Genomic DNA, 24002 nt, shown 5'->3' on the forward strand with positions numbered 1-24002 from the left:
TATAGAAATATCATTAGTCAAACAAAAGCACTGTTGCTTAATTTACAAATTGTTCTTTCTGCTGTGAATTTTACCTAAGTTATAATTGTTCTCAGCTCTGATCTCACATCAAGTTACTGGGGAATTAAAAAAAAATCATTCCCCAAGCCCCACTCCAGACCAACTGAATCAATTTCTGGGGGTAGCACCCCAGCATGAGTATTTTTAAAAAGCTACACAGGTGAGACCAACTTGCAGCCAGACTTGAGAACCAGCAAGTCTTTAACCTTAATCCACTAATGCTGATTTAGGTGGATTTAATGAGTTCATAAACTAAGGTGAGCTACTTAATATTTGACACTTGTCAGAGATTAATAGATTATGATATTTTACCTTCTCTTTCTTCCCTTTCTTTCTCCTTTGGCTTTCCTAACAAGCGCCAGCAATGAAGGGGACCAGGCCAGAGAAGGGATCTAGAGACAGGAAGGAAGTGCAGAGGGTGTGCAAATACAGATGGAGGCCAGGACTTGCAAATTAAACTTCCTAGGAAGGCAGTAAAAATAAATAGGTCCTCCCCACCAAGCAAAGGAATATTTTCTACAACTAGTGTTTTGCTTTGGAGCAATGCAGCTGACTTGCATTATTTCAGGACATCTAAGGGAACAAACAGAAAAATTTCTCTCTGAAGCTGATTTATTTAATCTCAACAAACGAGCCATCGTGTACAAGATTTGTGTGTTTGGACCATGGTATTTTTCAGGATAAGTGATATATTTCCTATAACTTTATACAAACCCTCGATATATAGTCATTAGCCATAGTTTATAAGGACTGGTGCAGTCCAGCCCCCATTAACTTTTTTTAAAATTAATTAATTAATTTATTTTATTGGCTGTGTTGGATCTTTTTTGCTGTGCGTGGGCCTTCTTTTTTGTTGCGGTGAGTGGGGGCTACTCTTTGTTGTGGTGCACGGGCTTCTCATTGTAGTGGCTTCTCTTGTTGCGGAGCACAGGCTCTAGGCACGTGGGCTTCAGTAGTTGCAGCACATGGGCTCAATAGTTGTGGCTCACGGGCTCTAAAGCACAGGCTCAGTAGTTGTGGCGCACGAGCTTAGTTGCTCCGTGGCATGTGGGATCTTCCTGGAGTAGGGATCGAACCCATGTCCCCTGCATTGGCAGGTGGATTCTCAACCACTGTGCCACCTAGAAAGCCCCCCACTAACTCTTAAAACTGACCAGCCAGTGTTCCCTTCTAGGATAGGACTTCACACTAAGGATAAATTTTTGGAAGTAGAATAAAATTGACATAATAGGGCAGGATACAAAATCAATAAGCAAATATCAGTTGCATTTCTGTATACTAGCAATGAGCAATCAGAAAAGGAAATTCAGAAAATAATTCCATTCTCAGTAGCATCAAAAATGAATAAAGTAGTTAGAAATAAATTTAACCAAGAAGGTAAAAGACTTTTACACCAAAAATGACAGAACATTGCTAAAAGAAATGAAAGAAGAAAAGAAAGAAAATAAATGAGAAGACATCTTGTGTTTGTGGACTGGAAGACTTAATATTGTTAAGATGACTATACTACCCAAAGCAATCTACAGATTCAATGCAATATCTCAAAATCTCAATGACGGTTTTTACAAAAATAGGAAAAAAAAAGTCCTAAAATTCATGACATCTCAAGGGACCCACAAATAACCAAAACAATCTCAAAAAAGATGAACAAAGTTGGTGGTCTCACACTTCATGATTTTAAAACGTAATACAAAGCTCCAATAATCAAAACAGTGTGGGATGGCATAAGGACAGACATATAGACCAATGGAATAAAATAGACAGTCCAGAAACAAACCCTTGTATATATGGCCTATTGATTTTTGACAAGGCTGCCAAGACCATTCAATGGGGAAAAGACAATCTTTTCAACAAATGGCTCTGGGAAAACTAGATACCCACATGCAAAAGAACGAAGTTGGACCTTTACCCCATTTGCAAAAATTAATTCAAAATGGATTAAAGACCTAAATGTAATAGCTAAAACTATAAAATTCTTACATAGGAGAAAATCTTCATGACCTTCGATTTGACAATAATTTAAATATGGCATCAATATCACAGGCAACAAAAGAAAAAATAGATAAATGGAACCTCATCAATATTTAAAACTTTTGGCATCAAAGGACACAACAATGTGAAAAGTCAACCCACAGAATGGGAGAAAATATTTGCAAATCATATATCTGACAAGGGATTAGTATCGAGACTATATAAGGAACCCCTAAAACTCAATGACGAAAAAAACCCAACAACCTAGTTTAAAAAGGGGCAAAAGAATTCAAAGACATTTCTCCAGAGAAGATATACAAATGGGCAATAAGCACATGAAAAGATGCTCAAAATCATTAGTCATCAAGGAAATGTAAATCAAAACCACAATGGGATATACTTCACAACTGCTAAGATGGCTATTATAAAAAACAAACAAACACCACAAAAAAAACCCCCAGAAAACTTAAAATGTTGATGAGAGACTTCTAGTTTCTGGTCTGGAATGTAAGAAGTTTGGACATCTCACACCCGACAACACATATAAAGCTGAACAAACTGAAAAAGTAACAACTTTTCTTAGATCTGTAAGAGAAGTGATCTCACAGGGCAAACCATTGCTTCCAATGTTGGAGAGACAGACAGGTGGTTACAGAGAGTCACAGCTTACTGGAGCAAACACCCGTCAGCAGAAACCTCTGCAAGAGTGAGTGCCAGGATAGGAAAAACCTGGATTGTAATTGATAAATTGATGGAAGCTCAGCATGGATGAGTCTAAGAGTTAAAAACTTTAGGGGGACCCAGACATGGAGTGGAGAAGTGGCCTACGCTTTTGTATTTCACCTCCAATACCTCAACATGGTTCTCACCGTGAATACCAGAGAAAAGTACGAGGATAACAGATAGAACATAGTAAGAAATATTATTAACCCAGCTATATTGATAATCACTTTGAATGTCAATGGTCTAAATGCACCTACTTAAATGACAGATATTGTCAGCGTGGGTCAAAAAACAAGACCTAATTCTATGCTGTCTACAAGAAACCCACTTTAAATATAAAGACACAAATTCAAAGTAAATGGTTGGATAAAGATATACTATGCTGACACTAATCAAAAAAGGCAGGAGTATTTATACTAATTTCAGACAGAGCAGATTTCAGAGCAATGAAAGTTAGGGATAAAGAAGGGCATTAAACAGTGATGAAGGGGTCAATTCTCCAAGAAGACATAATAATCCCTGACATGTATGTGTCTAACAGCAGAGCAACAAAATACATGAGTCAAACACTGATAGAACCACAAGGAGAAATAGATGAATCCACTATTATAGAAATAGATAAATCAGCAGGTAAAATCAGTAAGGACATAGTTGAATTCACAATGCCATCAATCGACTGGATAAAATTGACATCTATAGACTAACAACAGGAGAACACACATTCTTCTCAAACTCACATGGAACATTTACCAAGATAGACTACATCCTGGACGTTAAAGCACATCTTAAATTCAAAAGAATAAAAATCATGCAACATCTGCTCTCAGACCACAACGGAATTAAACTGGAGGGTTAGGGTTAGGGTTATAACAGAAAGATAGCTGGAAAATACCCAAAATACTTGGAGATTAAATGATATGCTTCTAGATAACATATAGCTCAAAGAAGACATCTCAAATCTCAAAAATATTGGTGAGGATTTGGAGAGCTTGGAACCTCTGTGCATTGCTGGTGGGAACGTAAAATGGTACAGACACTATGGAAACAGTTTGGTAGTTCCTTAAAAAGTCATGAAGAGGCTTGTCATATGACCCAGCAACTCCACTCATAGGTATACACACAACAGAGTTGAAAACAGGGACTCAGATTCTTGTACACCAATATTCACAATGGCATTATTCACAATAGCCAAAAAGTGGAAACTATTCAAGCTGCCATCACTAGATGAATGGATAAACAAAATGTGGTTTATACATACAATGTGTTATTCATCCATAACAAGAAATGAAGTTTTGATATGTGGTACAACATAGATGACCCTTGTTTTATGCTAAATGAAACAACCACACCAAAAGGGCAAATATTGTATGATTCCACTTATATGAGATATCTATTGGAATAGGCACATTATTAGAGACAGGAAGTGGAATGGAGGTTACCACAGACTAGAGAGAGGGGGGTATGGGGAGGTTTTGCATACTGTGTATAGAGTTTATGTTTGGAATGATGAAAAAGGTCTGGAAATAGATAATGGTGATGGTTATACAACACTGTGAATGTACTTGATGTCACTAAATTGTACATTTAAAAATGATTTAAATGGTGTATCATGTATATTTTGCCACAATTTTTAAAAAGTGAAAAAAATTGACATGATAAGGAAAACAGAGCTGAGGGGAAAGGAAGAGCCAGATAAAAATGAGTAAGAGGGGACTTCCTAGGTGGTGCAGTGGTTAAGAATCTGCCTGCCAATTCAGGGGACACAGGTTCGAGCCCTGCTCTGGGAAGATTCCACATGCCACGGAGCAACTAAGCTCACGTGCTGCAACTATTGAGCTTGAGATCTAGAGCCCGTGGGCCACAACCATTGAGCCTGTGTGCCGCAACTATTGAAGCCCACATGCCTAGAACCTGTGCTCCACAACAAGAGAAGCCACTACAATGAGGAGCCCATGCACCACAATGAAGAGTAGCCCCCGCTTGCAGCAACTAGAGAAAGCCCATGTGCAGCAAAGACCCAATGCAGCCAATAAATAAAATTAAATTAATTAATTATTTTTTAAAAAATAGCTGTTTACAAAAAAAAAGGAGTGAGAGGAACAAAGCCAGGAAATCTCAGATATCCAGCCACCAAACTGTTTTTCTTAACACTACATAGAAACAACAAAATGGAGAGTTCTGTGAAGTTAAAAAAGCTATCTGGATTAAATCTTCTCAAAGTGCAGGAAAGCAAAATTCATGTTAAAATGAGCAACAGAAAAGTATCAAGGTCAATTCTCGTGCAAAACTACTAAGAAAGCAGCACTATTTACAATAGCTAGGTCATGGAAGCAACCTAAATGTCCATCGTCAGACGAATGGATAAAGAAAATGTGGTACATTTATACAATGGAATATTACTCAGCCTTAAAAAGGAATGAAACTGGGTCATTTGCAGAGATGTGGATGGACCTAGAGACTGTCATACAGAGTGAAGTGAGTCAGAAAGAGAAAACCAAATATCATATATTAACGCATATATGTGGAAACTAGATAAATGGTATAGATGCACCAGTTTGCAAGGCAGAAATAGAGACACACATGTAGAAAACAAATGTATGGACACCAAGGCGGGTAAAGGGGGGTTTGGATGAATTGGGAGATTAGGGTTGACATATATACACTAATATGTATAAAATAGATAACTAATGAGAACCTGCTGTATAGCACAGGGAACTCTACTTCACTTTGCTGTAGAGTAGAAACTAACACAACATTGTAAAATAACTATACCCCAATTAAAAGAAAAGTAATTCCATTCTTCATACCTTCTTCACTGAAAACACATATCCTACTTTCCTGCTGTATACTGAAATGCTTCCTTTACTATTTTTATTAGCCCTAATTACATGTTTAGAGTCCTAACTCTTAAAACCTTAATTTCTGGTGAAAACTAACAAGTAAACAATTTTGAACTGTCTTTTACATTAGCATTTTGTAGATTGGTGAACATAAATAACAGTGACAATTTCTAAAAACATTTGCTTTCTTATAGAGAATATCTCAGGGGGGCACCAAGCATATTCATTAATAGTCCTAAATACCTTAGTTTCTTTTCTTTTTCTTTTTTCTTTTTTACAATAAACTGCATATGTTTAGAGCGTACAATTTGGTATCCCAATCTCCCAATTCATTCACCCCCCCAACCCTCCCGCTTTCCCCACTTAGTGTCCATATGTTTGTTCTCTACATCTGTGTCTCTGTTTCTGCCTTGCAAACAGATTGATTTGTACCATTTTTCTATCGTCCACATATATGTGTTAATATATGATATTTTTCTCTTTTTTTTTTTAAATTTTTTTTATTTTTATTTTTTTGGGGGTACACCAGATTCAATCATCTGTTTTTATACACATATCCCCGTATTCCCTCCCTTCCTTGACTCCCCCGCCCTTGAGTCCCCCCCACCCTCCCCGCCCCAGTCCTCTAAGGCATCTTCCATCCTCGAGTGGAACTCCCTTTGTTATACAACAACTTCCCACTGACTATTTTACAGTTGGTAGTATATGTATGTCTGTGCTACTCTCTCGCTTCGTCTCAGTTTCCCCTTCACCCCCCGCCCCCTCCCATACCTCGAGTTCTCCAGTCCATTCTCTGTATCTGCATCCTTGTTCTTGTCACTGAGTTCATCAGTACCATTTTTAGATTCCGTATATGTGAGTTAGCATACAATATTTGTCCTTCTCTTTCTGACTCACTTCACTCTGTATGACAGTCTCTAGGTCCATCCATGTCTCTACAAGTGTCCCAGTTTCATTGCTTTTTACAGCTGAGTAATATTCCATTGTATATATGTACCACATCTTCTTTATCCATTCATCTGTTGATGGACATTTAGGTTGCTTCTATGTTCTGGCTGTTGTAAATAGTGCTGCAGTGAACATTGGAGTGTATGTGTCTGTTTGAATTATGGTGTTCTCTGGGTATATGCCCAGTAGTGGGATTGCTGGGTCATATGGTAGGTCTATTTTTAGTTTTGCAAGGAACCTCCATACTGTTCTCCATAGTGGCTATATCAATTTACATTCCCACCAGTAGTGCAAGAGCCTTCCCTTTTCTCCATACCCTCTCCAGCATTTACTGTTTGTAGATTTTGTGATGATGCCCATTCTAACCGTTGTGAGGTGATACCTCATTGTCGTTTTGATTTGCATTTCTCTGATAATTAGTGATGTTGAGCAGCTTTTCATGTGCCTCTTGGCCATCTGTATGTCTTCTTTGGAGAAATGCCTATTTAGGTCTTCTGCCCATTTTTGGATTGGGTTGTTTGTTTTTTTGATATTGAGCTGGATAAACTGTTTATATATTTTGGAGATTAATCCTTTGCTAAATACCTTAGTTTCTCTGTTTAGTAATTGCTGTCTCAATATCTTATTTTATTTGGGAAATACCCAGCTATTCAACAAACTTCCATCATTTAACTTAATTTAACACAACTCTAAAATTTCACATTACCAAATATCTGGAGAGATCATCCTCAAGTAGACATTCCTAAAACATAATTATTCCTAAACGTTCACCCAAAACTCTTATCTCATTTGCTTTTTCTTTCTTTAAAAGTTTCTTTACATCGAGTTACTTTCCTTGATGGCAAATTTACAACAGTTATAATAAGGTCTTATTTAGCTTATATTAAACCTAGGCACAGTAAAAGTATTATATTTAAAAAAAACAAACTACTAAGAAAAAAAAGGGAGTAAGGATCAGATTAACATCCCTAAATGAATACCTGCCAAAAAGATATACTCAAAAAACAAATCAAAGCTCTAATGTTGGGCTTCCCTAGTGGCGCAGTGATTAGTAATCTGCCTGCCAACGCAGGGGACACGGGTTCCAGCCCTGGTCCAGGAAGATCCCACATGCCTTGGAGCAACTAAGCCCGTGCACCACAACTACTGAGCCCACGCACCACAACTACTGAAGCCTGCACGCCTATAGCCCGTGCTCTGCAACAAGAGAAGCCACTGCAATAAATAAGAAGCCCATGCACTTCAATGAAGAGTAGCCCCTGCTCTCCACAACGAAGTATAGCCCCCACTCTCCAACTACAGAAAGCCAACGTGCAGCAACAAAGACCCAACACAGCCAATTAAAAGAAGAAAAAAGTTCTAATGTCCTAAGAGAGCTAAAAGTCATTGAGAAAGTGACATAAGAAAAACATACATCAGAATTAGGGAAACTCAGAAACTGGATCAGAACTCAAAGAAGAATAAGAATAGTAAAAAACAGAAAGCATTTGAGAAATGAAGATTAAACTATAAGGGACACAAGAGCAAATAAACACAACAAACAAAACTTGAAAAGAGAGAGGGTGAAAAAGAAAGTTTTAAAATCAAAAAGAAATGAAGAAAAATTAAAAGCATTTGAGGGAAAGTGGCAAATATTGAAGATAGGAAAAGAGGTTCAACACACAAATAATGGAAGTTCCCAGGGAAGCAATTTAAAACAAGGGAATAGAATAAATATTAAAAACTATAAGTGAAGAAAGATTTTCCTGAAATTAAATATATAATGTATATGTAGAGAAATTTAACATGTATGTTTAAAGATACATTTTAAAAGAACACACTGTCTACCTGAGAAATAGCAAACCAGAATAATCAATATACATGCTAGTAAAATTACTGGACTTTTTTTTTTAATTACTATACTTTTAACGAAAAAAGATAAAGTTCTTTAAGTATCTATGCAAAAAGAGCATATAACTTAAAAGGGACAGAAAAGTAGACTATCAGACTATTTAACAGCAATTCTTTATGCTATAAGTAAGTGGCAAAACATATTTAAGATTTTCAAGGAAAGAAAATGCAAGTCAAGTAAAATATCCAGTAAAGTTGGCCTTCAAGTATTAATGGCATAAACATATTGTAATCAACATACAAGAACTCAGAGAATACTCTTTTCATAAGCCCATCCTAAGGAATCTATAGAGGACAAGCTTTTGGACAACCAAAATGTCTAGACTAGAGAGACATAAGGAATTAATGATGAGCGATGAACATATATCTACCTATAGAACTAAGATTAAATGAGGGCTGGGAATTCCCTGGTGGCCCAGTTGTTAGGATTCTTATGCTTCCACTGCAGGGGGCATGGGTTCAATCTCTGGTGGGGGAACTAAGACCCGGATGTCGTGCAGCACGGCCAAAAAATAATAATAAAATAATAAGATTCAATGAGGGCTAAATGAGGAAGATTATAATACACACTGGCTATAGAGGCGGACAACTATTAGAGCACTACAATAATTAAATGGATAATATATGCAAAAATTAACTGTTTTCAGGAATTAGAATTGTGTTGGTAGTATTAATATTGGTTTTTTGAGATTGTTGTGTGTTTAATGTGGAATAAAACAAAGTAGGAAATTGGGATATTCTAATTTCATCATTCCCTAAATCCTTGAGAACAAGGATTCTCCATGTGGAATTTCTTCAGAGATCCTGATGTAATTTAGAAGGGGTTAATTTAAAACACTGTGGTCCTGAAGTTGAATTAGAAATAGTAACATGAACTTGTGGAGTATTCTACCCTAATTCTACCGATTGAAAAGGCCTAGAAACAGTTACCAACCTAACAGCAGTGAACACCCCCTAGTGTCCATATTGTCATATTGAAATATCAATAAAGGTAATTAGTGGTTCTTTTGGAGAAATGGCTGATTCCAGGTCTGGAGCAGCAAATGTACAAAATGAGCCTGGAACATCTTGTCATACTAGGTAGCAAGGAAAGTACCTACTGGCCAAAGATTGTACAATTTGAGCTTTAATAAAGATTAGAATTACAGTAGATTGAAACCCATCAACTATATGTAAATCCATGAATTATAATTACACTAAGAAACCTATTAAGTCACCTTCTGAGGTTGACAGAGAACCAATTCATTATCTTGAAAACTGGGTAAATTAAAAGAAAAAAGCAAGTATTTATCCAAATTTTCTCTTATGAACTTATGGTAGCTAAATAGTAGGTGAGAGGAAGCATCTCCTTATAAACTTATTCAGCTAATAAATAAACACAAAATTATAGAATTAAAATATCACCATTTTGCAACCCTCAATGACTTAATTCAGGAATCCAGGAATTAAGTATCAACACCTGCTAGTCTCAAAAAAGAGCACAACCGGACATTACCAACCTCCTGTTGGAAGAACATACCACTACCTACTGCCTTGCCAAAGAGATCAAGGTGATCTCACCCTCAGCCTGGTGAAGACTCTGGGGCAGCTGCCAGTTTGCAAGAAACGCAGAGGACAGAGGAATATGCTGAACTACCGTATTAAAGTACAATTTCCAGACTGTGGGAAACTCCACAGGTCAAAAGGCCTCTGTCCTTGAACAGATAAATTGTAACAAAAGGCTTACAGGGCTTAAAGGGCATATCAAGTTTAAAAAAACAGGCAAGATGCAACTTGGGAGATAATTATGTAAACAAACTAGCAAAAGTGATTATATGAAAGACCGGCTGGTGGTTACTTTTGGGAGAAGGGTGATACCTGGCTGGGATAGGGATGGGGCACACGGAGAGATTTCTGGGGTGGTTGGCAGAGGTCTATTTGTTTACCTGGGCGGTGACTGCAAGGATGTGTGCCTCAAAAAATTCGCCAATCTATATAATCTATATGTTTGTTTTGTATGGTTTTCTGTATTTGTGTTTTATTTTTACTATAAAAAGCATAAGTACTACTTTACCTGGAATAAACAGTTTGAAAAAAAAATTTAAAAAGGAGTGTCCAAATGAAGAGACCAGGAAGTGCTACAAAATATTTCACATCAGATGCAAACTAAATATTGGGCAAGAGGAAAAAAATTAATTTTGAAAGGGCTGTGTAGGTATCCTCCAAACCAATGAGGGATTCTTAACACACAACAAAGGAAAATATCAGAGGAGCCCCGGGGCTAAAGTTTCAGAGCTGAAAGATGCCAAACAAAACAAAACAACCCTCCGAAACACCAAAAAAAAAAAAAAAAAGAAAAGAAAAGAAAAAAAATCCCAAGAAGCGCCCTCATTTTAGAGATTAGAAAACTGAGGCCCAGAGACAGTGAGTGACTTGCGCAAGCTCCACAAAGCTGGTGCCAGAAACAGGTCTAACACTCAGGTCTCCCAATCAGGGACTCTCCATCACAAAACAGACTTTGCTTCTTTTACATATAATTTTTTTTAAAGGAGTAGCCCAGTTGAACATTTTTAATCTTTTTCCGGAACATCCCATGATAACATTTCAAAATGTATTCAAAGTTGGATATTCTGCGGGGGAAGAAGATAACAGAAATGCCTTCTCAAAGCTGTGTGTGGTTAGCCTAACAGCAGAGTCGGGTGGGGAACCGTGGTCTGAACCTTAGAGAGACCGTCTCTAATCTTAGGGCGTTCTTTCCTTGCCTTCTGCAGCCCCTTCCCCTCCCCTCCCTGCCTCTTGCCCCACCTTGGTCTGCCTGCCTCTCCGTTAAGCAGACACAGCTCATACTTGGCACGTTTAAAAGTGACTGCTAGGCGCTATCCGAAGCGCTTCGCCTGCCGTATCTCGCTGAAGCCTCACACTCTTGTGTAGTAGATTTGTCCCCATTTTAGAGATAAGGAAATAGTAACAGGTGAGTAATTTGCCCCAAATTTTACAACTAGAAAGTAAGGGGTAGAGTTCTCAACTCCAGAATCCGCCTCTTTAAGCACTGTGTTATCCAGCCTGAACAAAAGGGCACGTTGTGTGCGATTTTGAACATGAGCAGGTTTTTCGCGATACTGTGTCCAAAAACTAAAGTTGCATTCATTTGGGGAGTCTACTCGATTCGTTGTTTTTTTGATAGACACATCAAAGAAAAAGGAAATTAATTTTAAAGTCTACAGTTTTTCCAGTGTGTGGCCTTCTTTTTGTGTATCCTGGGGTCTTGCAGGAGAAAACAAGAGAAAACACCCTGAAGGCCACCCGTCGGGCATGCAAAGAGGAGCTGGGTCGGTGCCGCGGAAAGACCAGACGAACCCGCGTCCCGCGCTGGGTTCCGCCCGGGATCCTCCGCCGCCGACCCCGCGGAGGAGGGCGGGTGGGCGTGGCGGAAGGGCCGCAGGTCCATTCCCAGAGCGCTATGCAAATGACATGCAAATCAGCGCCTGTGAGTCCGCGCTGCCGTTTGGGTCCGGACCCGGAGCGCTCGCAGGCTCGCGCGTCTGCTCTCGCACTTGCTGGCCCTCTCGCCCGGCCGCTCGCCCCGCCCCGCCCCGCCCCGCCCGGGACGCCACTCGCTGGCTCCCCGCGCCGCCCGCTCCGCAGCCGGCGGCGGAGGGAGCGTTGAGCCCGCGCTGCGCGCCCGCGGCCTCGGCTCCCGGCCGCCTTCGCCCGCGGGTGAGTGAGCCCGCCGCACGCTTTTGTCCCGGCGCGGCCCTGGGAGTCCCTCCCCGAGGGCGGGGGGCACGGGTCGGGACCATCCGCGGGAGCCTGCCCGGGCGCCGCTGTTGGAGCGGGGCTCCGACGTGCGGCGGGGCGGTGGGGCGGGGGGCGCGTGAGGGCGACCCCAGCGTTCCCAGGCAGCCCGGGGTTTCTTTTGAAAGATGAGGTGCTTGGGGTGATGCGGCTGTCTCTGCAGGAGTCATCCGAAGGGGGTGCCTTTGGTTTGAGGGCTGCACATCGCGGCTGGTCTTCAAGGAGGAAAGGTGGACCCTTCTCCCCGCTGCGGGGGCGGGGTGCCACGTGAAAGTCCTCGCAGCCTACGTGCGAGTCCGGGAAGGTAGGGCAGTGGGGGCCGCCCCGGGGTCCCGGGCACAAGTGGTGTCGGGCATCACTCCCTGCTCTGCCTCCTTGTCTTCAACCAGAGTTTCATGGTTGAAAGACCCTTGTTCGCAGATCATTGCGGTTGGGAAGTTTAGGCTAAACTAATTCCCAGGTGTTAGCTGTCACTGGTTAAGGCAGAACTCCTCCCTGGAACTTGTACACTCTTCAAGACCCAAAGGGCTGAATTTCTAGGAGTGGTATTGCAGGTGTGAAGACGGGCGAATGGGGCGAGGTCTTCTAGCATTTTGTTGTTGGTGGTGGGGTCCTCCATATAGTAACCTGAAGGAGAAAGACCCAGCTCCTTCGAGGCCTAGAAGGGGTAAAAACAGCCATTGCAGTTGAAGGAGGTGGGAGGGGGTGGGGGCACACCCAGGTAGTGAGAATAGTGGCAGCCCTCAGGCCACTGGTGTTTCTACCATCCCTCCCCTCCCCTTCCCAAGTGCAAAGAGCACAGTATGTGCCATGCACCCCCACCCCCAGCCCTCGGGAGCCTGCCTACTGCTGCACCCCCCCTTCAGGCTGGGGCTGTAGGTTCTTCCCTGCTTTAGTGCAGTCTTTCGTCAAAATGCACAACTTGTCAATTAGTTATTTGCAAATGGGGGCCTTGAGAGGACCATTTCGGGAACTCCTCACACTTTAAAGCATGGGGGATCCACAATGCAAGTCTCTGGGGGAAGTGTAGCTGCTTCTGGTAGCCTTACTGCGTGCCTAAAAGGCATTTCAAGTTCTAGTAAAATAGTTTTTGTTTTTTTCACTTTATTTCCCTCTTCCCCTCTATCTCTTTACTTTTCTCTTAAATTCTTGACCCTCTTCCCTTCTCTCTTCGGTGATGCTCTGTCTTAGTCTCTTTCCCTGCTCTGCATACTGCAGGAATGTGGAAGGTGACGCTGCTGGCACCATAGTGCCCTAGACTGGTGTAGATTGTTCCTTCTTGGTGCCCAGAGTGAGTCTGGCCTTTTGTCTCTCATCCTAAGTGGGCCAAGAGCCTTCAGCCAGAGCAGGTGGGAGCCTGGGCACTTGGCCCGGGGTGGGGAGTGGCTGGACAATGGCTACTGGACAGGGCAGTGGGTACTCTGGGGACTTGCACAAGAGCCTTTTCACCAGGGTGTGCATGTCTGTCCCCTCACTCATGATACAAAAAAAAATGCTGGTCCTCATGCACTGCTGGGCATGAACTTGGGAAACTCCCCCACAGTGGCAGAGGATTTGTGAGTTTGCTCTCTGAGGAGGAGGTAGCTGGGGCCTTGGAGTAGTCTTTATTTGAGGTTTGCTAACCCTCTCATCAGGAGACTGTTTCCTCAGGGGTTAAATCTTGGGGGACATGTAACAGAGCAGACTAGGCCCTGGGGAAGTTCCTGGCCTAACTGGTAAGCTTAGGTGGACTCAAACTGCTGCCTGGACCTTAGACAGACAGATGCAGTCACCATAAGGAAGGGGCCTCTGGCTGGCAGCTGCAGGGGAGTCTGCTGGGAAGGCTCCTCTAAAAGGAGGCTGGCCCCAGATGGTACTGGGGTTAGGAGAGAGACCCCTGCCGTGTCAAAGGTGGAGGAGGAGTTTTGATTGTAGCTGGGGAGGTCTGCCCCAGCCTCAGAGGAATAGACCATGAATGCTCTGGGGTTGCCGTGTACTCAGCTTCTACAAGAATGACCCCTTGCTCCACCCTGCCGCCCCGCAAAAAAAAATATGAGTCTGTGAAACAGAAGTAGTTGATTTTTTGGCTCTTTGCCTTTTAGGAGGTTCAAGAGGTGGCAGTTTGAGGATGCAGCCTAGCCTGAGGGTAGGGGTGCAGAGACCCTGTGAACACATGGGCTCTTATTCAGTATCTTTCTGAGAACAGCACTGCTTGGTATTCTGGAAATATACACGAAGGCCACTTGGAGGCCTAACTGCCCTTCCCCCAGTTCAAGCCAACACATTCCGATTGGGAAATTGTTCATCCTTAAAAATTTCCTGCTATCCTTTCTGTAAATGTAGGGAAATTTAGAGCACAGCTCTTGGAAAGTAACCTTTCCTAACAGAAGACGTTGTCCTCTCCCAGCTTGATTATTGTGTCATTCTCCTCTGACCACTAGAGAGTGCACCGAGAGGACACGAGATAGGACTTTTTGCATGGAAAACGTACAAGTGGACACTTGGGTGGCATGTGGGCCGGGAATCCAGAGTGAGTGCAGCGCAGATGTCACTAAGACAGGTTTCAGGGCTGTGCGACTTCTGCCCCCTTCCCTCGGCTCCCATAGCTTCCTGCTCCACAGGCACAGAAAGGTGAGTGTGCTGGGCTGGGGTCTACTGCATGAGGCCCTCACCTCTCCCACCTGTGCTCTTCCACAGGTGAGGTCCCTAGTCTCTTTACTGAGTTTTGGCTTCGTACTTTTCCATTGATTTTAAGCCAACAGGTTAGGCAAATGCAGTTCTTACAGTCTCACTGTAGGCCAGCAGATGCATCCCTCCTGCCCTGTCAGATGCACCTGGTTGTCAGGGTTGCAGTCCTTGTGAAATGGGACTGGGCTGGGAGGAGAACCCGTAAAAATTGCTCCCTGTTTGCAGCTCGCGGGGAATAGGCTGGATTTCCAGATGCCCACGTTGTCCTCCTGCTTGTGTCTGAGGGTCAATGCTCACAGGGACACCCCACAAGGGAGCTGTGGGAATTTCTGTGTAGATCTGGCTTCTTGAATATCCCAGTGGTGTCCCCTCCCCCCACTGTTGGTACTCTGGTCCCCCTTTCCCCCCTCCCATCTTCTTTTGGGTCCTGAGTGCAGAGCCCTCTGCCAACAAAAGAAATGGGATGAAGAGAGGACTTACTTTTCTTTCAGATCTGCTGCTTGTTTTCCTCCCCCTGACTCTGGGCCCCCAGATGGGATGGATGCTAATTTGTTAATGCAGGACCTGATGAGTTAGTTCTTACAGTCTTTCAGGAATCAAATAGCTACACTGTTGTTGAGGATGCTATATATCTTCTTTGTTTTCAGAGATTGATATTCCTGGTACAGAGTAGCTCTCCTTCAGATTTCTGGCAGGAGAGGCAGCTCCAGAGTAGCATGTGATCTCTGGAGTTAAACTTGGGTTCAGAGCCATCCTGTTCACTTACTGGCTGGACGTTCTTGGGTATGGTCTTGAACCCCTGTGGGCTAACTGCAGTTTCCTCATCTGACAATGAAGGTGGTTATAAAAATGAAGTGAATATGTGAATATAAAGAGGCACAAAAGAAGGAATAGCTGTTATTCTACATATTGAGTGGTGTTCCCTAGGTCTATGTAATGACCTGTATATCAGCCAACAAACATGAATTACAGACCTCCTCTCCATCTAGCCCTGTGGAGGATTGTAAAAGGAAGGTAGTATGCCCAAGAGACTTTGGGTTTTTATGGGGAAATGACTAACATGTATGAAGTATGTAATTAGAAAACAGGGATAAGTTCTGTGGTACAGACTCAGCTAGGGGAATTTCAGGTAGCAAGAAATTCAGAGACTGGAGTGATGAGGGAAGGCTTCAAAGATAAGGAGGAGGGAGGGTGGGTCCCGGCCCAGAGAGAGGAAGGTGGGAACACTTGGTTCCAGTGTCCAGAAGGTCTCAGCTCCTCCTTTGTTAGAACCTGCTTAAGAACCTTTGACCCTGCACGTTGGTTGGTGAGCTCTCAACCATGCAGGACAACTTGTCCTGGGATTTATTTTGGGGATATTTTCCCTCTGCTGCCCAGAAAATTCCTGGAACAATTTCGTTTTCACTTTATACTGGATCAGAAATTATGAGAGGCAAATACACAGCCAGAGTGAACGCCCATCCCGTGGAGACTTCTGGGTTTCTGGGGCCCTGTGATCTTTCCTCATGCTTCATTTTTGACAGTCCGCCTGACATCTGCATTATTGTGAGGTGGAAACCCTGGCGTGAGAGGCCAAGGCATTGGGTGACAGAACCGGATGGGAAGGCCTGACTTCGGCCAGAGAAATGGATGCAGGTTGGTTCTGTCATCTGTCCCTCCTGGTTCTCCAGCCTTTGAAGGCTGTCCTTTTTAGTCTGCGGGTGCCCTAGGGCCTAGGGGTGAGTGTTCCTTCCTTATCTGGCCTGACTCTGTGATCACTGCCATCTGCCTACTGCCAGGGCCCCTGAGTACCTTGTATGTGCCCACACAGCTTTCACCCACCCCTAAAGTCCTGGCCCCCATCCCACCTAATCCCCAGACTCCACACCTGCGGCTGACACTGTCTTCTGGGTTTGCCTTTATTCTGGAATGCACCATCCTTCACAGGACTTTTCACCCTATGAACAGTCCAAGGCTCTGGCCATCTCCACTGGCCCTGGTAGGAGTGCTCTTCTCCTTTTCTAGGGCTGTACTTGGTGGAATATCTCCCAAGGCTGTGTGAAGAACTAGGAAGAGGCCGTGGTTTGGAGTCAGCTCCAGCCCTGTCCAGGTCTCTGCAAGGGCATATATAAATGGAGGGGGGATCCCCTTCTCTGCTTGCCTGAGGAGGCTGTGGGCAGATGAACAAGTACTTGGTAACCTTTATTGCCATGCAGTCATATAGTGTGTCCTACTAGGCCACGTGCTCCTGAGGGCAAAGGCCATGGTTCATCTCCGTGTCCTCACTCTTAGCCCAGCAAGTAGTCTTAGTACCTGACACACCACAGGTGCCTGGACATCTGGGCTGAAGGCCTGGCTAGTGAGAAAGTGGGAGTGCTCGAGAAAGATCCTAAGGCATCTCCCATCTGCTGCTCCAAGAGAAGGTACTTTCCACTCCTCTACCTCACTTCTCCAAAATGGCTTCTTTACGGTTAGGCGTAACTGTTCTATCTTTCTCCTGAATGTTATGCATTTTTCGTGCCTCGTACTACACCTCTTCAGAGAATGTGCCTAAAACGGACCTGATCCTCCCCTTCTCCATTATCCGGGTTAAGTTCTCATTCCCTATTTTTGTTTTGGTGTCAATAGAGCATTTCCATCATCGCTTGGTTGGTAACCTTGTGGAAATGGATATGTGCACCAGGAGGCGATGGGCTGTTTCGGCATGCCTGTGACCTGCCTCTTATTAGTCCCCAAGCTGACGTCTTCACAGCTGGGCATGAGACAGTTAACGCCATTGCTGCTGATGTCACCCCATGGCGTTCAACTGAAGTGTTCTAGAGAGTTTCTCAGGCTTCTGCTGGGATTGGGCAGCCACCTCGGGCACCAGCTGTGCACAGCTGACCACAGCCATGCAGCCCCTCCTCCTGTGGTTACCCCCTCGGGTCGTCCCAGACAGAGAATCCCTGGCTTTTACTTTCATGTTGCTTTTGCTCGTGACCAGACCTTCGCCAGCTCACACTTGGACTATTAACTGTGGCCTCTCTGTGGCACACATACATTTTGCACTTGATTGCTTTGTTAATCTTAAAGCCCAGTCTGGCTGTGTCACTCCATCTTCAGAAACCTTCAGTGGCTCCCTGCTTCTCCCAGGACAGACTTAACCTGAAGCGCAAGGGCCTCCGTAATTTGACCTCCAAGGCAACGAGACTCATTCACTGATTGTCCCTAAACCCAGTTTACACTTTCCTATCTCTCAGACTTTGTGAGTTTATCCTCTCCTGGAATATTCTTTACTTGCCTCTTTGTCTGACAGGTTTCTCTATCCTTAAATATTTGTCCAAGGAATGAATTAAGTTCCTAATACGTCAGGCACTGCCCCAAAATAGAGACTGCATTTGACCTCCTGAGCTTCAAGTTCTCTTCCTCATGTGAACCTCTGTAGAAACCTTGAATTGGTCCCTGTAAAATTCTTTTGATGGTGACAAGTCACGTATTATCATGGAAAGCTTACATGTTTAGTTTTCTTCATGCAAAAATTTTTATATCTACAACCACATAGAAAAAAATTCAAGGGAAAGACATGCCTGAAGCCTTTATTTCCTAACAGCAGTCTTCTAGAACCCGCTAATAACAAAATTGCTTTGGGAGCCCTGTTGGCAAAATAACCCACGCTTCCCAGGCCCCAGCCTAGACCCGGGTAGGGTCAGGGAATCTGTTTTTACAAAGCTTCCCAGGTGTTTCCAGTGTCAGCCATACTTGGGGATTAATCTTCGTTGCTTTTTCACCATGTAATTATTTCTTTGATTTGTGTGTTAGGAAGAGTTCTTCAAAATTAACAGAAACAAACTCAGGATAGTTGAAGAGAAAAATAAAGGTAATATTTGTATAGTGAAAGGGGATAACATTTCCATATTTTCTTGACTTCAAGTTACTATAGGCTGTAAGATTCATATTGCTTTCTAGATACTTAGGGAAAAAAATCACTTCCTTCAATATACACAATTTTAGGAAAATTTCTAAATTTCAGTATGCTTTTATTCATATACTTCATTATTATCACAGTCAGAGTAATCAGATCCTTCTGAATTGTGTTTTTCTATCGGGGCTACACAGACTTCAGGATAAAATGCTATTCTTGATAATCTGTGCTCATGATTTTTGAATGTTGAGCCATCCTTGAATTTGTAAGATAAATTATTGGGTAAATACTTGGTCACGATGTATAGTTTTTTTAAACACCTTGTTGGCTTTGATTTTCTAATACTTTATTGGAATTTGGGTGGGTTTTTTTTTGCATTTATGGTTGTAAGTGTGATAGAACTGTCTTTGGTTTCCTCAGCTGATTTTGATTTTGTGTGTGCCCACAATTTTGACATCTTCAGCCCCTTTAGGATCAACAGCATAATTCTGAGGAATATTAAAGTATACCAGGGTTTTGGCTACATTTGCTTTAGGTTAAACTTTTAGTTCTGGTTTTTCTGTAAGAAAATAATGTTGCTAAAAGTTAAATGTCTTCTTCTGAAAGTTAACTGGAAGCTTTGAAAAAATTATTGTTCAGTACCCAGCTGACCATGTGTTGCACATGAATTAGTAACACCAACTTTTCCTATCTTTGAAAAGTCTATGCTTCATTTCAATAAATGTGGCAGTTTCTATTGTCTTTTGATTCCATTGCTTGACAGGAGGTAGGCATTGTTTTAGTTACACAAAGACTTTTCAGTGCTGCATCATGACGGAATCTTTTTAAGGACTTTTTTTCTTATTAAAAAGATTTGGTATGGGGATATGTGTATAAAAACAGATGATTGAACTTGGTGTACCCCCCAAAAAATAATAAATAAATAAAATTAAAAAAAAAAAGATTTGGGGTATAATTTACATACGGTAAAATTCACTATTTTAGTGTACAACTTTGCGTTTTGACAAACATAGATAGTCACATAAGCATTACTACAGTCAAGATAGAGAATATTTCCATCACTTCCAAAAATTGCCTTGGACACTTTTATAGTCGACTCTTATACCACCTGAAGACCGTAAGTGGGAATAACTGATCTGATTTCTGTACCTATGATTTTGTCTTTCTCAGAATGTCATATGGTACGTAGCCTTTTAAGTTTACCTTCTTTCATTTAGCACAGTGTGTTGGAGAGTGATCTGTGTTGTTGGGTATATCAGTAGGTCATTCCTCTTTGCTGCTGAGTGTTATTTCATTGTATGTGTTTCTCTGTTCACCACTTGAAGGACGTTTGGGCTGTTTCCCGTTTGGGGTGATGATAATTCACTCAGCGTATTTGTGTGCACGTGTTTATGTGAACATAGCTTTTCCTTTCACTTGGATAAATATCTAGGAGTGGAATTGCTGGGTAGTATGGTATATTATAGTAAAATGACAAACTGTTTTCCAAAGTGGCTCTACCATTTTGCATTCCCACTAGCAGTGTCCAAGGGTTACAGTTGCCACATCCTTGTCAGCACTTAGTGTTGCCAGATTTTTTAAAAAAATTTCGATATTCTAATAGGTATAAATTTATCCTTGTGTTTTTGGTTTTTTTTTACTTATTTATTTATTTATTTTATTGGCTGTGTTGGGTCTTCGTTGCTGCACATGGGCTTTCTCTAGTTGTGGCGAGCGGGGGCTACTCTTCATTGTGGTGCCTGGGCTTCTCATTGCGGTGGCCCCTCGTTTGCCGAGCACAGGCTCTAGGCGCGTGGGCTTCAGTAGTTGTGGCACATGGGCTCAATAGTTGTGGCTCAGGGGCTCTACAGCACAGGCTCAATAGTTGTGGTGCACGGGCTTAGTTGCTCCGCGGCATGTGGTATCTTCCTGAGGCAGGGATCAAACCTGTGTCCCCTGCATTGGCAGATGGATTCTTACCCACTGCGCCACCTAGGAAGTCCTATCCTTGTGGTTTTAATTTGCATTTCATTAGTGACTAATAATGTTGAGCGTCTTTGTTATTTGACTTATTTGCTATCTATGTATCTTCTTTGGTAAAGTATTTGTTTTAAATCTTTTGCCTGGGTTTGTTGGATTGTTTCATTTTGATTGAGTTTTGAGATATAATTTTTTATATTCTGGACATGAGTCCAGAAATGTTTAGCAAATATTTTCTCATTGTCTATAGCTTGTCTTTTTATTCTCTTAACAATGCCTGTTTTTACAGAACAGAAGTTTTAAATTTTGCTGAAGTCCAATTTATCAATTAAAAGATATATTCTTTTGGTGTTGTATATGAGAAGTATTTACCTAACATGAGATCATAGAGATTTTCTCCAATACTTTCTTTAAGATGTCTTATAGTTTTAAGTTTTACATTTATGTTTAATCCATTTTGAGTTATTTTTCCTACATGGTGCAAGGTATAGATAGAGTTTCTTTTTTGCATAAAGTGTCCAATTACTCTAGCATGGTACTGAAAAGACTATCCTTGCCCTATTAAATTGCCTTTGTATCTTTGTTGGAAATCAATTGAGAATGTATGTGTGGGTCTGTTTCTGACTATTCTGTTGGTTTATGTGTGTACTGTCTTGATTATTGTAGCTTTAAGTTTTGAAATCAGGTAGTGTGAATCTTTCAACTTAGTTTTTCCTTTTCAAAATTGTTTTGACTGTTCTAGATCTTTGCCTTTCATATATATTTCAAAATCGTCTGAGTGGTTTCTGCATAAAATCCTGCTGGAAATTTCATTAGTATTGTTTTGAATCTTTAGATCGGTTTAGGAAGAGTTGACATGATGACAGTTTTGGGTCTTCTAATACATAAATAAGCTCCATCTCTGTGCTTATTGAGGTCTTTGAGTGCTTCATCAGTGTTTTTTAGTTTTAGCATAGTGAATATTGAACATATTTGGCTAGACTAATAGCTGTGTATTTCATATTTTTGGTGTAATTGTAAACAAAATTCTGTTTTCCAGTTGTTCATATCTGGTACAGCTGACCCTTGAACAACTTGGGGGTTAGGAGTACAGACCTTCCATGCAGTCAAAAATTCATGTACAACTTAGAGTCAGTCCTCTGTATCTGTGGTTCCTGTCTATCTGAGGTTCCGCATCTGCAGATTCAACCCACCGAGGATTGTGTAGTACTGTAGTGTTTACTATTGAAAAAAATTCGTGTGTAAGCGAAGCCGCTCAGTTTAAACCCATGCTGTACAAATTGACTTGTAAATACAATTGATTTGTTATTTTAATGGATTTTAAGAAAATTTAAATCAGAGAATAAAATGCACCAAAATATGTACCTATAGAATTTGGAAATTAATATAATAGGTATATAATTGTTTACAGTTAAGCGACACCATAGAAATATGTAATTTAAGAGGCTGAGATATAGAACCAATTTTCAACCCTCCTCTGCCTCTTAACTATTTCCCTGAGCTTTTCTCTTTTTAACAATTGATTTTTGTATATTGATCTTTGTATTTTGTGACCTTTCTAAACTCACTTTCTAGTTCTAGTAGCTTTTTTGTAGATTCTTTGGAATTTTCTATATAGGTAATCATATCATCTGTGAATAAAGAGTTTTATTTTCAATCTAATTTATTTAACTTGTGTTTATTTTTCTTGCCTTGTGCTGGTTAGAGTCTTCTAATGTTAAAAGGGAGTGGTGAAAATAGACATCATTGTCTTATTTCCAATATTAGAGGCAAGCATTCAGTCTCATACATGTTTGATGCTAGCTGTGAGGTTTTTGTAGATATTCCTTATTATGTTGAGGAAGTTCCCTTCTACTCCTAGCTTGTTGAGATTCTTTCTTTCTTTCTTTTTTAAATCATGAATGGATAATGATTTTTTTAAGTGCTCTTTTTGGTTCTATTGAAATGACTCTGTGTGTGTGTGTGTGTGTGTGTGTGTGTGTGTGTGTGTGTGTGTGTGTGTGTATACACGGTTGGCCAGAAAGTTTGTTTGGTTTTAAGTAAAAATAAGAGACACATTTTTTCATTTTCACAAAGAACTTTATTGAACAACATAGTCGCTAATGGAACGAACTTTTTGGCCAACCCAGTATCTATATATATATTTTTTCCTTTGTCCGAGAGTTGGCAGATTTTTTTCTTGAAGGGCAAGCGCCTTGGTCTGTTTGGAGCACTATAACAAAATACCACAGAATGGGTAGCTTATACACAACAGAAATTTATGGCTCACAGTTCTGGAGGCTGGTAAGGTCAGCAAGTTTTAGTGAGCTGGTCAAGTTTTAGTGAGTGCCCTCTTTCTGGTTCATAGTGGGCACTTTCTTCCTGTGTCCTCTACATGGTAGAAGTGGGTTAGGGATCTCTTTAGAGTCTCTTTTCATAAGGGCACGAATCCTATTCATGAGAGCTCCATCCTTATGACTTAAGCACCTCCCAAACGTCCCACCTTCTAATACCATCATTTTTGGGGGTTAGGATTTCAACATATAAATTTTAGGAGGACACAAACATTCAGATCATAGCAACCAGAGAGTAAATATTCTAGCCTTTGTGGGATATAAGGTCTCTACTCAGCTCTTACAAGGTCTCTCATCAGTGGCTCAGATCTGCCATTGCAGCTCGAAACCAACCACAGACAATACATAAATGAATGGGCGTGGCTGTGTTCCAGTAACTATTATTTACAAAGGCAGGCTGCATAGTTTGCTGATCCCTGCTTCAGTCTGTTGATATGCTGAGTTGCATTAATTGATTTCTGTATATTTAAGGCTGTATGTTTCACCCTTACCTTCCAGGAATAAACTCTACTTGGTCATGATATATTATTAATCTTTTTGTATGTTGTTAGATTGAATTTACTAACATTTTGCTGAGGTTTTGTGTATGTTTAATACTAATGAAGGATATTAGGCTAGTTCTCTTTTCTTATAATGTCTTTGATTTTGGTATCAGGGTATTGATTGCCTCATAAAAGGGATTATAGTGATGTCTCTTCTTTCATTACTAATATTTGTAGTTTGTACCTTTTTTGCTGTCTGTCAGTCTTGTTAGAGGTTTGTTAACTTTATTGATATTTTCAAAGAACCAGCTTTTGGTTTCATTGATCATTCTTTATTTTTCTGTTTTCAATTTCATTGGTTTCTTCTCTTATTATTTCTTTTCTTCTGCTTGCTTTGGTTTAGTTGCTCTTCCTTTACTAGTTTGCTAAAGTGGAAACTTAGATCATAGATTTGAGATCTCTAGAATTCTCCTTT

At 41.3% G+C, this 24002-nt stretch overlaps 1 protein-coding gene across 1 annotated transcript in view; it reads left to right on the forward strand.

Moving 5' to 3' along the window:
- Positions 1-12073: 12073 nt before the first annotated feature.
- MYLK (myosin light chain kinase) overlaps positions 12074-24002 on the forward strand; it is a 258615-nt gene continuing 246686 nt past the window's right edge. The window contains exon 1 of the mRNA XM_057696224.1: positions 12074-12128. The gene's annotated coding sequence lies outside the window, so the exon portion shown is untranslated. The remainder of the gene's footprint in view (positions 12129-24002) is intronic.

Source organism: Hippopotamus amphibius, chromosome 10 (assembly GCF_030028045.1).
Source record: "Hippopotamus amphibius kiboko isolate mHipAmp2 chromosome 10, mHipAmp2.hap2, whole genome shotgun sequence".
Lineage (NCBI taxonomy): Eukaryota > Metazoa > Chordata > Mammalia > Artiodactyla > Hippopotamidae > Hippopotamus > Hippopotamus amphibius.